This window comes from Taudactylus pleione, unplaced genomic scaffold (genome assembly GCF_031769625.1).
Source record: "Taudactylus pleione unplaced genomic scaffold, aTauple2 ptg000497l, whole genome shotgun sequence".
Classification (NCBI taxonomy): domain Eukaryota; kingdom Metazoa; phylum Chordata; class Amphibia; order Anura; family Myobatrachidae; genus Taudactylus; species Taudactylus pleione.
The window spans coordinates 1,426,691-1,441,575 of record NW_028284899.1 but is presented as its reverse complement, the minus strand read 5'-3'; the positions used below and the strand labels follow the sequence as shown (position 1 = coordinate 1,441,575).

Sequence of the window (14,885 nt, the reverse complement as noted above, 5' to 3'; positions counted from 1 at the left end):
TGGGAAATCTATACAACAGTGCAAATAGTACAATTTCACTTGAAAATCATAGCCAAATTGAACATTTTTGACTAAAGATCATCAATTGATTGTTAGTCATTTGTTGTGTGAATTATAGGTAGCTAAAAAGCGCTAGTAGTCTAGGGGTATCATGCAAGATTCCCATTCTTGCGACCTGGGTTCGAGTCCCAGCTAGCACATAAAAGTGTGTCTTTTGAATTCTATAAAATCTGTTAAATTAATATATAATTAATCTGTATAAAAAACATAGCTTTATTGCTTTTCTCAGAGATAGTCCTTGAAGATGTCTCAATTCACAAAATTCTTAAAAAGCATAGAGGTAACATTTTCTCTACACAGGTAAAAAAAATGTACCAGTGATACAGACACTAAAGAGTTAAAGCTTTAATTGTGAAGTCAATTATATTTCTTAATTTTTTACATCTGCTCCACAATGTCATTATCAAATCTTTCCTTGAAAAAAAATGCATCCAAAGATTAAATATATGTATTTCTTATTGTGGGAAACTTATAAGGCAGTGGAGATAGTACAACTTCACTTGAAAAACACAGTCACATTGCACAATTTTCACTAGAGATTAACAATTGATTGTAAGACTTCTTTTATGTGAATGTAGTTCTTTAAGAATGTGCTAGTGTAGGGGTATCATGTAAGATTATCATTCGTGCGACATTGGTTTGAGACCTGGCTAGTGCATAATGTGTCTTTCGAATCCTATGATATGTTTCAAATTAATATATATTGAATCTCACTAAAAACACTGCAATATTGCATTTCTCAGAGATTAGCATCCAAGATGTCTCTATTCACCAAATTCTTAAAAAGCATAGAAGTAACACTTCCTCTCCACAGGTAAAAAAATTGTGCTACTGACACAAACACTAAAGTCCCAAAGCTGCTATTGTAAAGGCAATTACATTTCCGAATTATTTATATTTGCTCCAAAAACTCTTTAGCACAATCTTCCTTGAACTAAAAATACATCCATGGAGCAAATGTATGTACTTCTTATCTTGGGAAATCTATACTACAGTGCAAATAGAACAATTTCACTTGAAAATCATAGCCAAATTGAACATTTTTGACTAAAGATTATCAATTGATTGTTAGTCATTTGTTGTGTGAATTAAAGCTTTCTAAAGAGCGCTAGTAGTGTAGGGGTATCATGCAAGATTCCCATTCTTGTGACCCGGGTTCGAGTCCCGGTTAGCGCATGAAAATGTGTTTTTTGAATCCTATGACATTTTTCAAATTAATATATATTGAATCTCACTAAAAACATTACAATATTGCATTTCTCAAAGATGAGTCTCCAAGATGTCTCTATTCACCAAATTCTTAAAAAGCATAATAGTAACATTTCCTCTCCACAGGTAAAAAAAAAGTGCTACGGACACAAACACTAAAGACCCAAAGCTGCTATTGTAAAGGCAATTACATTTCCGAATTAACTACATTTGTTCCACAAACTCTTTAGCACAATCTTCCTTGAACTAAACATACATCCATGGAGCAAAGATATGTATTTCTTATCTTGGGAAATCTATACAACAGTGCAAATAGTACAATTTCACTTGAAAATCATAGCCAAATTGAAAATTTTTGACTAAAGATCATCAATTGATTGTTAGTCATTTGTTGTGTGAATTATAGGTAGCTAAAAAGTGCTAGTAAAGTAGGGGTAACATGCAAGATTCCCATTCTTGCGACCTGGGTTCGAGTCCCAGCTAGCACATAAAAGTGTGTCTTTTGAATTCTATAAAATCTGTTAAATTAATATATAATTAATCTGTATAAAAAACATAGCTTTATTGCTTTTCTCAGAGATTGTCCTTGAAGATGTCTCAATTCACAAAATTCTTAAAAAGCATAGAGGTAACATTTTCTCTCCACAGGTAAAAAAAAATGTACCAGTGATACAAACACTAAAGAGTTAAAGCTTTAATTGTGAAGTCAATTATATTTCTTAATTTTTTAAATCTGCTCCACAATTTCATTATCAAATCTTTCCATAAAAAAAAATACATCCAAAGAGTAAATATATGTATTTCTTATTGTGGGAAACTTATAAGGCAGTGGAGATAGTACAACTTCACTTGAAAAACACAGTCACATTGCACAATTTTCACTAGAGATTAACAATTGATTGCAAGACTTCTTTTATGTGAATGTAGTTCTTTAAGAATGTGCTAGTGTAGGGGTATCATGCAAGATTATCATTCGTGCGACCTTGGTTTGAGACCCGGCTAGTGCATAATGTGTCTTTTGAATCCTATGAAATGTTTCAAATTAATATATATTGAATCTCACTAAAAACACTGCAATATTGCATTTCTCAGAGATTAGCATCCAAGATGTCTCTATTCACCAAATTCTTAAAAAGCATAGAAGTAACACTTCCTCTCCACAGGCAAAAAAAATTGTGCTACTGGCACAAACACTAAAGTCCCAAAGCTGCTATTGTAAAGGCAATAACATTTCCGAATTATTTATATTTGCTCCACTAACTCTTTAGCAAAATCTTCCTTGAACTAAAAATACATCCATGGAGAAAATGTATGTACTTCTTATCTTGGGAAATCTATACAACAGTGCAAATAGTACAATTTCACTTGAAAATCATAGCCAAATTGCACATTTTTGACTAAAGATTATCAATTGATTGTTAGTCATTTGTTATGTGAATTAAAAGTTTCTAAAGAGCGCTAGTAGTGTAGGGGTATCATGCAAGATTCCCATTCTTGGGACCCGGTTAGAGTCCCGGCTAGTGCATGCAAATTTGTTTTTTGAATCCTATGACATTTTTCAAATTAATATATATTGAATCTCACTAAAAACATTACAATATTGCATTTCTCAAAGATGAGCCTCCAAGATGTCTCTATTCACCAAATTCTTAAAAAGCATAATAGTAACATTTCCTCTCCACAGGTAAAAAAAAAGTGCTACGGACACAAACACTAAAGACCCAAAGCTGCTATTGTAAAGGCAATTACATTTCCGAATTAACTACATTTGTTCCAAAAACTCTTTAGCACAATCTTCCTTGAACTAAAAATACATCCATGGAGCAAAGATATGTATTTCTTATCTTGGGAAATCTATACAACAGTGCAAATAGTACAATTTCACTTGAAAATCATAGCCAAATTGAACATTTTTGACTAAAGATCATCAATTGATTGTTAGTCATTTGTTGTGTGAATTATAGGTAGCTAAAAAGCGCTAGTAGTCTAGGGGTATCATGCAAGATTCCCATTCTTGCGACCTGGGTTCGAGTCCCAGCTAGCGCATAAAAGTGTGTCTTTTGAATTCTATAAAATCTGTTAAATTAATATATAATTAATCTGTATAAAAAACATAGCTTTATTGCTTTTCTCAGAGATAGTCCTTGAAGATGTCTCAATTCACAAAATTCTTAAAAAGCATAGAGGTAACATTTTCTCTACACAGGTAAAAAAAATGTACCAGTGATACAGACACTAAAGAGTTAAAGCTTTAATTGTGAAGTCAATTATATTTCTTAATTTTTTACATCTGCTCCACAATGTCATTATCAAATCTTTCCTTGAAAAAAAATGCATCCAAAGATTAAATATATGTATTTCTTATTGTGGGAAACTTATAAGGCAGTGGAGATAGTACAACTTCACTTGAAAAACACAGTCACATTGCACAATTTTCACTAGAGATTAACAATTGATTGTAAGACTTCTTTTATGTGAATGTAGTTCTTTAAGAATGTGCTAGTGTAGGGGTATCATGCAAGATTATCATTCGTGCGACCTTGGTTTGAGACCTGGCTAGTGCATAATGTGTCTTTTGAATCCTATGAAATGTTTCAAATTAATATATATTGAATCTCACTAAAAACACTGCAATATTGCATTTCTCAGAGATTAGCATCCAAGATGTCTCTATTCACCAAATTCTTAAAAAGCATAGAAGTAACACTTCCTCTCCACAGGTAAAAAAAATGTGCTACTGACACAAACACTAAAGTCCCAAAGCTGCTATTGTAAAGGCAATTACATTTCCGAATTATTTATATTTGCTCCAAAAACTCTTTAGCACAATCTTCCTTGAACTAAAAATACATCCATGGAGCAAATGTATGTACTTCTTATCTTGGGAAATCTATACTACAGTGCAAATAGAACAATTTCACTTGAAAATCATAGCCAAATTGAACATTTTTGACTAAAGATTATCAATTGATTGTTAGTCATTTGTTGTGTGAATTAAAGGTTTCTAAAGAGCGCTGGTAGTGTAGGGGTATCATGCAAGATTCCCATTCTTGCGACCCGGGTTCGAGTCCCGGTTAGCGCATGAAAATGTGTTTTTTGAATCCTATGACATTTTTCAAATTAATATATATTGAATCTCACTAAAAACATTACAATATTGCATTTATCAAAGATGAGTCTCTAAGATGTCTCTATTCACCAAATTCTTAAAAAGCATAATAGTAACATTTCCTCTCCACAGGTAAAAAAAAAGTGCTACGGACACAAACACTAAAGACCCAAAGCTGCTATTGTAAAGGCAATTACATTTCCGAATTAACTACATTTGTTCCACAAACTCTTTAGCACAATCTTCCTTGAACTAAACATACATCCATGGAGCAAAGATATGTATTTCTTATCTTGGGAAATCTATACAACAGTGCAAATAGTACAATTTCACTTGAAAATCATAGCCAAATTGAAAATTTTTGACTAAAGATCATCAATTGATTGTTAGTCATTTGTTGTGTGAATTATAGGTAGCTAAAAAGTGCTAGTAAAGTAGGGATAACTTGCAAGATTCCCATTCTTGCAACCTGGGTTCGAGTCCCAGCTAGCACATAAAAGTGTGTCTTTTGAATTCTATAAAATCTGTTAAATTAATATATAATTAATCTGTATAAAAAACATAGCTTTATTGCTTTTCTCAGAGATAGTCCTTGAAGATGTCTCAATTCACAAAATTCTTAAAAAGCATAGAGGTAACATTTTCTCTCCACAGGTAAAAAAAATGTACCAGTGATACAAACACTAAAGAGTTAAAGCTTTAATTGTGAAGTCAATTATATTTCTTAATTTTTTAAATCTGCTCCACAATGTCATTATCAAATCTTTCCATAAAAAAAAATACATCCAAAAAGTAAATATATGTATTTCTTATTGTGGGAAACTTATAAGGCAGTGGAGATAGTACAACTTCACTTGAAAAACACAGTCACATTGCACAATTTTCACTAGAGATTAACAATTGATTGCAAGAATTCTTTTATGTGAATGTAGTTCTTTAAGAATGTGCTAGTGTAGGGGTATCATGCAAGATTATCATTCGTGCGACCTTGGTTTGAGACCCGGCTAGTGCATAATGTGTCTTTTGAATCCTATGAAATGTTTCAAATTAATATATATTGAATCTCACTAAAAACACTGCAATATTGCATTTCTCAGAGATTAGCATCCAAGATGTCTCTATTCACCAAATTCTTAAAAAGCATAGAAGTAACACTTCCTCTCCACAGGCAAAAAAAATTGTGCTACTGGCACAAACACTAAAGTCCCAAAGCTGCTATTGTAAAGGCAATAACATTTCCGAATTATTTATATTTGCTCCACTAACTCTTTAGCACAATCTTCCTTGAACTAAAAATACATCCATGGAGAAAATGTATGTACTTCTTATCTTGGGAAATCTATACAACAGTGCAAATAGTACAATTTCACTTGAAAATCATAGCCAAATTGCACATTTTTGACTAAAGATTATCAATTGATTGTTAGTCATTTGTTATGTGAATTAAAAGTTTCTAAAGAGCGCTAGTAGTGTAGGGGTATCATGCAAGATTCCCATTCTTGGGACCCGGTTAGAGTCCCGGCTAGCGCATGAAAATTTGTTTTTTGAATCCTATGACATTTTTCAAATTAATATATATTGAATCTCACTAAAAACATTACAATATTGCATTTCTCAAAGATGAGACTCCAAGATGTCTCTATTCACCAAATTCTTAAAAAGCATAATAGTAACATTTCCTCTCCATAGGTAAAAAAAAAGTGCTACGGACACAAACACTAAAGACCCAAAGCTGCTATTGTAAAGGCAATTACATTTCCGAATTAACTACATTTGTTCCAAAAACTCTTTAGCACAATCTTCCTTGAACTAAAAATACATCCATGGAGCAAAGATATGTATTTCTTATCTTGGGAAATCTATACAACAGTGCAAATAGTACAATTTCACTTGAAAATCATAGCCAAATTGAACATTTTTGACTAAAGATCATCAATTGATTGTTAGTCATTTGTTGTGTGAATTATAGGTAGCTAAAAAGCGCTAGTAGTCTAGGGGTATCATGCAAGATTCCCATTCTTGCGACCTGGGTTCGAGTCCCAGCTAGCACATAAAAGTGTGTCTTTTGAATTCTATAAAATCTGTTAAATTAATATATAATTAATCTGTATAAAAAACATAGCTTTATTGCTTTTCTCAGAGATTGTCCTTGAAGATGTCTCAATTCACAAAATTCTTAAAAAGCATAGAGGTAACATTTTCTCTCCACAGGTAAAAAAAAATGTACCAGTGATACAAACACTAAAGAGTTAAAGCTTTAATTGTGAAGTCAATTATATTTCTTAATTTTTTAAATCTGCTCCACAATGTCATTATCAAATCTTTCCATAAAAAAAAATACATCCAAAGAGTAAATATATGTATTTCTTATTGTGGGAAACTTATAAGGCAGTGGAGATAGTACAACTTCACTTGAAAAACACAGTCACATTGCACAATTTTCACTAGAGATTAACAATTGATTGCAAGACTTCTTTTATGTGAATGTAGTTCTTTAAGAATGTGCTAGTGTAGGGGTATCATGCAAGATTATCATTCGTGCGACCTTGGTTTGAGACCCGGCTAGTGCATAATGTGTCTTTTGAATCCTATGAAATGTTTCAAATTAATATATATTGAATCTCACTAAAAACACTGCAATATTGCATTTCTCAGAGATTAGCATCCAAGATGTCTCTATTCACCAAATTCTTAAAAAGCATAGAAGTAACACTTCCTCTCCACAGGCAAAAAAAATTGTGCTACTGGCACAAACACTAAAGTCCCAAAGCTGCTATTGTAAAGGCAATAACATTTCCGAATTATTTATATTTGCTCCACTAACTCTTTAGCACAATCTTCCTTGAACTAAAAATACATCCATGGAGAAAATGTATGTACTTCTTATCTTGGGAAATCTATACAACAGTGCAAATAGTACAATTTCACTTGAAAATCATAGCCAAATTGCACATTTTTGACTAAAGATTATCAATTGATTGTTAGTCATTTGTTATGTGAATTAAAAGTTTCTAAAGAGCGCTAGTAGTGTAGGGGTATCATGCAAGATTCCCATTCTTGGGACCCGGTTAGAGTCCCGGCTAGTGCATGAAAATTTGTTTTTTGAATCCTATGACATTTTTCAAATTAATATATATTGAATCTCACTAAAAACATTACAATATTGCATTTCTCAAAGATGAGCCTCCAAGATGTCTCTATTCACCAAATTCTTAAAAAGCATAATAGTAACATTTCCTCTCCACAGGTAAAAAAAAAGTGCTACGGACACAAACACTAAAGACCCAAAGCTGCTATTGTAAAGGCAATTACATTTCCGAATTAACTACATTTGTTCCAAAAACTCTTTAGCACAATCTTCCTTGAACTAAAAATACATCCATGGAGCAAAGATATGTATTTCTTATCTTGGGAAATCTATACAACAGTGCAAATAGTACAATTTCACTTGAAAATCATAGCCAAATTGAAAATTTTTGACTAAAGATCATCAATTGATTGTTAGTCATTTGTTGTGTGAATTATAGGTAGCTAAAAAGCGCTAGTAGTCTAGGGGTATCATGCAAGATTCCCATTCTTGCGACCTGGGTTCGAGTCCCAGCTAGCGCATAAAAGTGTGTCTTTTGAATTCTATAAAATCTGTTAAATTAATATATAATTAATCTGTATAAAAAACATAGCTTTATTGCTTTTCTCAGAGATAGTCCTTGAAGATGTCTCAATTCACAAAATTCTTAAAAAGCATAGAGGTAACATTTTCTCTACACAGGTAAAAAAAATGTACCAGTGATACAGACACTAAAGAGTTAAAGCTTTAATTGTGAAGTCAATTATATTTCTTAATTTTTTACATCTGCTCCACAATGTCATTATCAAATCTTTCCTTGAAAAAAAATGCATCCAAAGATTAAATATATGTATTTCTTATTGTGGGAAACTTATAAGGCAGTGGAGATAGTACAACTTCACTTGAAAAACACAGTCACATTGCACAATTTTCACTAGAGATTAACAATTGATTGTAAGACTTCTTTTATGTGAATGTAGTTCTTTAAGAATGTGCTAGTGTAGGGGTATCATGCAAGATTATCATTCGTGCGACCTTGGTTTGAGACCTGGCTAGTGCATAATGTGTCTTTTGAATCCTATGAAATGTTTCAAATTAATATATATTGAATCTCACTAAAAACACTGCAATATTGCATTTCTCAGAGATTAGCATCCAAGATGTCTCTATTCACCAAATTCTTAAAAAGCATAGAAGTAACACTTCCTCTCCACAGGTAAAAAAAATGTGCTACTGACACAAACACTAAAGTCCCAAAGCTGCTATTGTAAAGGCAATTACATTTCCGAATTATTTATATTTGCTCCAAAAACTCTTTAGCACAATCTTCCTTGAACTAAAAATACATCCATGGAGCAAATGTATGTACTTCTTATCTTGGGAAATCTATACTACAGTGCAAATAGAACAATTTCACTTGAAAATCATAGCCAAATTGAACATTTTTGACTAAAGATTATCAATTGATTGTTAGTCATTTGTTGTGTGAATTAAAGGTTTCTAAAGAGCGCTGGTAGTGTAGGGGTATCATGCAAGATTCCCATTCTTGCGACCCGGGTTCGAGTCCCGGTTAGCGCATGAAAATGTGTTTTTTGAATCCTATGACATTTTTCAAATTAATATATATTGAATCTCACTAAAAACATTACAATATTGCATTTATCAAAGATGAGTCTCTAAGATGTCTCTATTCACCAAATTCTTAAAAAGCATAATAGTAACATTTCCTCTCCACAGGTAAAAAAAAAGTGCTACGGACACAAACACTAAAGACCCAAAGCTGCTATTGTAAAGGCAATTACATTTCCGAATTAACTACATTTGTTCCACAAACTCTTTAGCACAATCTTCCTTGAACTAAACATACATCCATGGAGCAAAGATATGTATTTCTTATCTTGGGAAATCTATACAACAGTGCAAATAGTACAATTTCACTTGAAAATCATAGCCAAATTGAAAATTTTTGACTAAAGATCATCAATTGATTGTTAGTCATTTGTTGTGTGAATTATAGGTAGCTAAAAAGTGCTAGTAAAGTAGGGATAACTTGCAAGATTCCCATTCTTGCGACCTGGGTTCGAGTCCCAGCTAGCACATAAAAGTGTGTCTTTTGAATTCTATAAAATCTGTTAAATTAATATATAATTAATCTGTATAAAAAACATAGCTTTATTGCTTTTCTCAGAGATAGTCCTTGAAGATGTCTCAATTCACAAAATTCTTAAAAAGCATAGAGGTAACATTTTCTCTCCACAGGTAAAAAAAATGTACCAGTGATACAAACACTAAAGAGTTAAAGCTTTAATTGTGAAGTCAATTATATTTCTTAATTTTTTAAATCTGCTCCACAATGTCATTATCAAATCTTTCCATAAAAAAAAATACATCCAAAAAGTAAATATATGTATTTCTTATTGTGGGAAACTTATAAGGCAGTGGAGATAGTACAACTTCACTTGAAAAACACAGTCACATTGCACAATTTTCACTAGAGATTAACAATTGATTGCAAGACTTCTTTTATGTGAATGTAGTTCTTTAAGAATGTGCTAGTGTAGGGGTATCATGCAAGATTATCATTCGTGCGACCTTGGTTTGAGACCCGGCTAGTGCATAATGTGTCTTTTGAATCCTATGAAATGTTTCAAATTAATATATATTGAATCTCACTAAAAACACTGCAATATTGCATTTCTCAGAGATTAGCATCCAAGATGTCTCTATTCACCAAATTCTTAAAAAGCATAGAAGTAACACTTCCTCTCCACAGGCAAAAAAAATTGTGCTACTGGCACAAACACTAAAGTCCCAAAGCTGCTATTGTAAAGGCAATAACATTTCCGAATTATTTATATTTGCTCCACTAACTCTTTAGCACAATCTTCCTTGAACTAAAAATACATCCATGGAGAAAATGTATGTACTTCTTATCTTGGGAAATCTATACAACAGTGCAAATAGTACAATTTCACTTGAAAATCATAGCCAAATTGCACATTTTTGACTAAAGATTATCAATTGATTGTTAGTCATTTGTTATGTGAATTAAAAGTTTCTAAAGAGCGCTAGTAGTGTAGGGGTATCATGCAAGATTCCCATTCTTGGGACCCGGTTAGAGTCCCGGCTAGTGCATGAAAATTTGTTTTTTGAATCCTATGACATTTTTCAAATTAATATATATTGAATCTCACTAAAAACATTACAATATTGCATTTCTCAAAGATGAGCCTCCAAGATGTCTCTATTCACCAAATTCTTAAAAAGCATAATAGTAACATTTCCTCTCCACAGGTAAAAAAAAAGTGCTACGGACACAAACACTAAAGACCCAAAGCTGCTATTGTAAAGGCAATTACATTTCCGAATTAACTACATTTGTTCCAAAAACTCTTTAGCACAATCTTCCTTGAACTAAAAATACATCCATGGAGCAAAGATATGTATTTCTTATCTTGGGAAATCTATACAACAGTGCAAATAGTACAATTTCACTTGAAAATCATAGCCAAATTGAAAATTTTTGACTAAAGATCATCAATTGATTGTTAGTCATTTGTTGTGTGAATTATAGGTAGCTAAAAAGTGCTAGTAAAGTAGGGATAACTTGCAAGATTCCCATTCTTGCGACCTGGGTTCGAGTCCCAGCTAGCACATAAAAGTGTGTCTTTTGAATTCTATAAAATCTGTTAAATTAATATATAATTAATCTGTATAAAAAACATATCTTTATTGCTTTTCTCAGAGATAGTCCTTGAAGATGTCTCAATTCACAAAATTCTTAAAAAGCATAGAGGTAACATTTTCTCTCCACAGGTAAAAAAAATGTACCAGTGATACAAACACTAAAGAGTTAAAGCTTTAATTGTGAAGTCAATTATATTTCTTAATTTTTTAAATCTGCTCCACAATGTCATTATCAAATCTTTCCATAAAAAAAAATACATCCAAAAAGTAAATATATGTATTTCTTATTGTGGGAAACTTATAAGGCAGTGGAGATAGTACAACTTCACTTGAAAAACACAGTCACATTGCACAATTTTCACTAGAGATTAACAATTGATTGCAAGACTTCTTTTATGTGAATGTAGTTCTTTAAGAATGTGCTAGTGTAGGGGTATCATGCAAGATTATCATTCGTGCGACCTTGGTTTGAGACCCGGCTAGTGCATAATGTGTCTTTTGAATCCTATGAAATGTTTCAAATTAATATATATTGAATCTCACTAAAAACACTGCAATATTGCATTTCTCAGAGATTAGCATCCAAGATGTCTCTATTCACCAAATTCTTAAAAAGCATAGAAGTAACACTTCCTCTCCACAGGCAAAAAAAATTGTGCTACTGGCACAAACACTAAAGTCCCAAAGCTGCTATTGTAAAGGCAATAACATTTCCGAATTATTTATATTTGCTCCACTAACTCTTTAGCACAATCTTCCTTGAACTAAAAATACATCCATGGAGAAAATGTATGTACTTCTTATCTTGGGAAATCTATACAACAGTGCAAATAGTACAATTTCACTTGAAAATCATAGCCAAATTGCACATTTTTGACTAAAGATTATCAATTGATTGTTAGTCATTTGTTATGTGAATTAAAAGTTTCTAAAGAGCGCTAGTAGTGTAGGGGTATCATGCAAGATTCCCATTCTTGGGACCCGGTTAGAGTCCCGGCTAGTGCATGAAAATTTGTTTTTTGAATCCTATGACATTTTTCAAATTAATATATATTGAATCTCACTAAAAACATTACAATATTGCATTTCTCAAAGATGAGCCTCCAAGATGTCTCTATTCACCAAATTCTTAAAAAGCATAATAGTAACATTTCCTCTCCACAGGTAAAAAAAAAGTGCTACGGACACAAACACTAAAGACCCAAAGCTGCTATTGTAAAGGCAATTACATTTCCGAATTAACTACATTTGTTCCAAAAACTCTTTAGCACAATCTTCCTTGAACTAAAAATACATCCATGGAGCAAAGATATGTATTTCTTATCTTGGGAAATCTATACAACAGTGCAAATAGTACAATTTCACTTGAAAATCATAGCCAAATTGAACATTTTTGACTAAAGATCATCAATTGATTGTTAGTCATTTGTTGTGTGAATTATAGGTAGCTAAAAAGCGCTAGTAGTCTAGGGGTATCATGCAAGATTCCCATTCTTGCGACCTGGGTTCGAGTCCCAGCTAGCGCATAAAAGTGTGTCTTTTGAATTCTATAAAATCTGTTAAATTAATATATAATTAATCTGTATAAAAAACATAGCTTTATTGCTTTTCTCAGAGATAGTCCTTGAAGATGTCTCAATTCACAAAATTCTTAAAAAGCATAGAGGTAACATTTTCTCTACACAGGTAAAAAAAATGTACCAGTGATACAGACACTAAAGAGTTAAAGCTTTAATTGTGAAGTCAATTATATTTCTTAATTTTTTACATCTGCTCCACAATGTCATTATCAAATCTTTCCTTGAAAAAAAATGCATCCAAAGATTAAATATATGTATTTCTTATTGTGGGAAACTTATAAGGCAGTGGAGATAGTACAACTTCACTTGAAAAACACAGTCACATTGCACAATTTTCACTAGAGATTAACAATTGATTGTAAGACTTCTTTTATGTGAATGTAGTTCTTTAAGAATGTGCTAGTGTAGGGGTATCATGCAAGATTATCATTCGTGCGACCTTGGTTTGAGACCTGGCTAGTGCATAATGTGTCTTTTGAATCCTATGAAATTTTTCAAATTAATATATATTGAATCTCACTAAAAACACTGCAATATTGCATTTCTCAGAGATTAGCATCCAAGATGTCTCTATTCACCAAATTCTTAAAAAGCATAGAAGTAACACTTCCTCTCCACAGGTAAAAAAATTGTGCTACTGACACAAACACTAAAGTCCCAAAGCTGCTATTGTAAAGGCAATTACATTTCCGAATTATTTATATTTGCTCCAAAAACTCTTTAGCACAATCTTCCTTGAACTAAAAATACATCCATGGAGCAAATGTATGTACTTCTTATCTTGGGAAATCTATACTACAGTGCAAATAGAACAATTTCACTTGAAAATCATAGCCAAATTGAACATTTTTGACTAAAGATTATCAATTGATTGTTAGTCATTTGTTGTGTGAATTAAAGGTTTCTAAAGAGCGCTAGTAGTGTAGGGGTATCATGCAAGATTCCCATTCTTGCGACCTGGGTTCGAGTCCCGGTTAGCGCATGAAAATGTGTTTTTTGAATCCTATGACATTTTTCAAATTAATATATATTGAATCTCACTAAAAACATTACAATATTGCATTTATCAAAGATGAGTCTCCAAGATGTCTCTATTCACCAAATTCTTAAAAAGCATAATAGTAACATTTCCTCTCCACAGGTAAAAAAAAAGTGCTACGGACACAAACACTAAAGACCCAAAGCTGCTATTGTAAAGGCAATTACATTTCCGAATTAACTACATTTGTTCCACAAACTCTTTAGCACAATCTTCCTTGAACTAAACATACATCCATGGAGCAAAGATATGTATTTCTTATCTTGGGAAATCTATACAACAGTGCAAATAGTACAATTTCACTTGAAAATCATAGCCAAATTGAAAATTTTTGACTAAAGATCATCAATTGATTGTTAGTCATTTGTTGTGTGAATTATAGGTAGCTAAAAAGTGCTAGTAAAGTAGGGATGACATGCAAGATTCCCATTCTTGCGACCTGGGTTCGAGTCCCAGCTAGCACATAAAAGTGTGTCTTTTGAATTCTATAAAATCTGTTAAATTAATATATAATTAATCTGTATAAAAAACATAGCTTTATTGCTTTTCTCAGAGATAGTCCTTGAAGATGTCTCAATTCACAAAATTCTTAAAAAGCATAGAGGTAACATTTTCTCTCCACAGGTAAAAAAAAATGTACCAGTGATACAAACACTAAAGAGTTAAAGCTTTAATTGTGAAGTCAATTATATTTCTTAATTTTTTAAATCTGCTCCACAATGTCATTATCAAATCTTTCCATAAAAAAAAATACATCCAAAAAGTAAATATATGTATTTCTTATTGTGGGAAACATATAAGGCAGTGGAGATAGTACAACTTCACTTGAAAAACACAGTCACATTGCACAATTTTCACTAGAGATTAACAATTGATTGCAAGAATTCTTTTATGTGAATGTAGTTCTTTAAGAATGTGCTAGTGTAGGGGTATCATGCAAGATTATCATTCGTGCGACCTTGGTTTGAGACCCGGCTAGTGCATAATGTGTCTTTTGAATCCTATGAAATGTTTCAAATTAATATATATTGAATCTCACTAAAAACACTGCAATATTGCATTTCTCAGAGATTAGCATCCAAGATGTCTCTATTCACCAAATTCTTAAAAAGCATAGAAGTAACACTTCCTCTC

The 14,885-nt window shown here is 32.1% G+C and overlaps 4 non-coding genes across 4 annotated transcripts; all 4 read left to right on the top strand.

Moving 5' to 3' along the window:
• The first annotated feature begins 1,165 nt into the window (after nucleotides 1-1,165).
• TRNAG-CCC (transfer RNA glycine (anticodon CCC)) lies at nucleotides 1,166-1,236 on the top strand. Its single transcript has one exon. It is a non-coding gene; the product is annotated as a tRNA-Gly (tRNA).
• Nucleotides 1,237-4,280: 3,044 nt separating this feature from the next.
• TRNAG-CCC (transfer RNA glycine (anticodon CCC)) lies at nucleotides 4,281-4,351 on the top strand. Its single transcript has one exon. It is a non-coding gene; the product is annotated as a tRNA-Gly (tRNA).
• Nucleotides 4,352-8,952: 4,601 nt separating this feature from the next.
• Nucleotides 8,953-9,023, top strand: TRNAG-CCC (transfer RNA glycine (anticodon CCC)). Its single transcript has one exon. It is a non-coding gene; the product is annotated as a tRNA-Gly (tRNA).
• A 4,600-nt stretch (nucleotides 9,024-13,623) lies between these two features.
• Nucleotides 13,624-13,694, top strand: TRNAG-CCC (transfer RNA glycine (anticodon CCC)). The gene has a single exon. It is a non-coding gene; the product is annotated as a tRNA-Gly (tRNA).
• The last annotated feature ends 1,191 nt before the right edge of the window (nucleotides 13,695-14,885 follow it).